A 3,609-nucleotide genomic window follows, 5' to 3' on the forward strand; every position below is an offset into this window, starting at 1 on the left:
TTTAAAAAAAATTATTTTTTAATTTTAAAAAAAAAAAAAAAAAAAAAAAAAAAAAAACGTGTTAATAATATAATAATATATGCTTAACAAAATGACAAATAGAAATAACAAAAAAATGAATGTCTACGTATATAATCTTTTTAAATAAAAGAAAAATAATGGAAACATAAAATTGTCAATTCAAAAAAAAAAAAAAAATACTTTTATTTTTTAAATTTTCATATATATATTACCTAATACAAAAATGTATTGTTTTAAATTAATATTAATTTATAAATAATGAATAATAATTATATTACAATGTATTAAACTACAACAAACAAAGAACGAAAAGAAAAAAAAAAAAAAAAACAATAAAATAAAATAAAATAAAAATATGTTAATGTATATTATATATATATATATATAATATCTTATTTATTTCCTGTAAAACATATAAATAAAAAAAAAAAAAAAATTAAATTAAAAAAATAAATATAATGAAAAAAAAAAAAAAATAAAATAATAATAAAATAAATAAACAAAATAATATTATAAATGAACAATATATTTTATAATGTATCATAAAAATAACGCACGTATTTTTTTTTATTTATATAATATGCATTATATTTCATTATTTTTAAAATTGTATATTTTGCATAGAAAAATTGAATATATAATTTTAATTATAAAAATATTTTAAAGTATATTAACAGAAACATTATTAAAATACACAGTTGTTATAAATATAATATAAATATAATTAAAAATTATATGTTATTTATTTAGTCTCTTGAAATTAAAGAAATTATATTAAAATACACTTAAATATTATATCTTACATAAAAATAAATTAGCGTATTTTTTTTTAATGCATTTTTCTCCTTTTCTTTTATTATATATCCGAATTTTTAATAATAAAATTATAAAATTAATCATATGAAAGAAAAATTATTAAAAAAAATAAGATTTATATAATATATATATATATATATATATATTTTTTTTTTAATTTTTATAACTAAAAGCTATTATGATTATATCAATTTTTTAATTTTATATTATTTTCTTAAAAATTATGCAACACCCTACAAATAAAATAGCATTTTTTTTACTTTTTGTTTTTAATATATTATATAAATTTTAGACATATAATAATTAATTTTTCTAAATTACCTCTTTATTATAAAATAAAAGATATTACTTTATTCAAATATCTATATCAAAGAAAAACAGAGAAAATAAAAATAAAATTAAATATTAATTATTAAAAGGATTAATTTTTTTTTTTTTCCCTTTTTAATGTGCATTTAAAAAAACATTTTCAAGTAAACATTATATATAATGAAAGAATTTCAATACAACAATATATATAACAATTCTATATGTTATGTATATATATATATATTTTTTTAATAAATATTATAATAATTGTACTATATATACAAATGTTTATGAAGATGTTACAAAATATGATATTAATTTATCTCTTATAAAAAACCTCCACATTAATGAATAATATATAGTGATTATAAAGAAAGGGGGAAAAAAAAAAAAAAAAGTTTAGTAATATTAAAAGTATTATTATTATACTTTAGATTGTACTGTGAAATATATATATATATATATATATATTTAATTATATATTATTTTATATTTAATACTAAGACATTTTTCAAATGTATTATTTTTAAAATACAATTCATCCATATTTTTACGTTCATAACAAATATTATACTTTTGTATTTTTCTAATTTCATTATTCTTTATTGATTACATATTCTCTTTTTTTTTTTTTTTTTTAACATTCTGTGTATTATAATTTTTATATTTTTTTATTATATTATTATATTATATATATATATATATATATATATATATACAATACATACATATGTATGTAAATTGTATATAATATTATTATTTCTTTAAGTATAAATTAAAAAAAAAAAAAATTTATACAAAAATAATATATGATTTATTTTTATGAATATATAATATTTATTTTCCTAATATTTTCCCCCCCTTCTTTTAATGTAATATGATCATATATTTAGTAATAATTAAATATAATATAAAAAAATTTTCTTTTATATATTTTATTATAAAAAATATTTTGTACATGTGCCTTAATTAATTTATTAATTAGTTATTAATATTATTTTATTAGGAATTAATATTATCATATGATATGTACCTATTTTAACTTTATTAATACACTTTTATTTATATTTTATTTATTTATTTTTTTTTTTTTTGTTGTAAAATAAAATAAATACACTCAAAATAAAATCTTATTTTTTAAATTAGGAAAAATCAGAGTTTATTTCCTAATTATAAATAATAAATAAAAATTAAAAAAGGACCATTTGTAAATTTACAAATATATTATATATATCTTATGATTCTTAATTAAATTTAAAAAAAAATAATAATAAAAGGAGAAGTCTTTAAAAAGATATATTTTATACATAAAGGAAAAAAAAATATAATAAAAAAAATTTGTTCTATACGTGGTATATATTAAAATAATATATTAAAAAAAAAAAAAAATTCTGAATTCTCCGTGCAAAATATATATATATATATTTTTTCTTTAATTTTGTAATAGAAAAAAAATAGAATGCATATATATGGAAAAAAGGAAAAACATGAAAAATAATAGGAAAATTAAGTGTATTTAATAATTATTAATGTTCCATTATTTTATATACTATGTACTATATATAAATATATATTTTTTTTAAGTTATGAAATAAAATTTATTAAGTTTTTTGTATATGTTTATTTTATATTTTTGCTTTTTAGATTATTGTAAAATAAGAAAATATAATTATATGAATTAAAAATTTTCTTATTTCCTTGTTATATGTAGTAATATTTAAATAAAACAATATATTTATATCATTACATATAGGTAATATTTTTATGATAAATCTAATTTTTTTTTCCCGTTTTTTTTTTTTTTTTCCAATTTTTTCCTTATTTTTCATATTTCCATATTTTTTTCCTCTAGAAAAGAAAAAGAAAAAAAAACAAAATTTATATAAATTATTTTTTTAAAGGAAGGAAAATCCTAATTATTATATATAAATTTAAAGAATTTTTAAGTTTATTAATTTATATTAAAGATAATTCATTTTTTTTTTCCTGTAGGAAAGATATATATCTATTGTATTATTATTATTATTATTATTTTATTAGTTTTTTTTTTTTTTTTTTTTTTTTATATGTAAACTTTATCAAAAACAGTTTCAAAGATTAATCTAATTAAAAAAAAGAATAATTAAAATTAAATTCATAGAAAAAGATATATCTAGAAAAATACTGTGTACAATATTAATGTTAAAATAAAATTTATTATATTTTAATTTCGGTTTTGTGCAATATTATTTATTTTTTTTTTTTTTTATTTTAAAAATATTATTTATTATTTTTTTTTATATATATTTTTTTTTTTTTGGAGAATAAGTATTATTGTATATATATATATATATATATATATATAATAATTTATATATGCATATTTTATATTATTATTTAAAATATTTGCTAATTTTATATTCGAAAACATTATTTTTTTTTAAGAATACTTTATAAAATTTATATATATATAATTAATTAATA

Source organism: Plasmodium reichenowi, chromosome 5 (assembly GCF_001601855.1).
Source record: "Plasmodium reichenowi strain SY57 chromosome 5, whole genome shotgun sequence".
Lineage (NCBI taxonomy): Eukaryota > Apicomplexa > Aconoidasida > Haemosporida > Plasmodiidae > Plasmodium > Plasmodium reichenowi.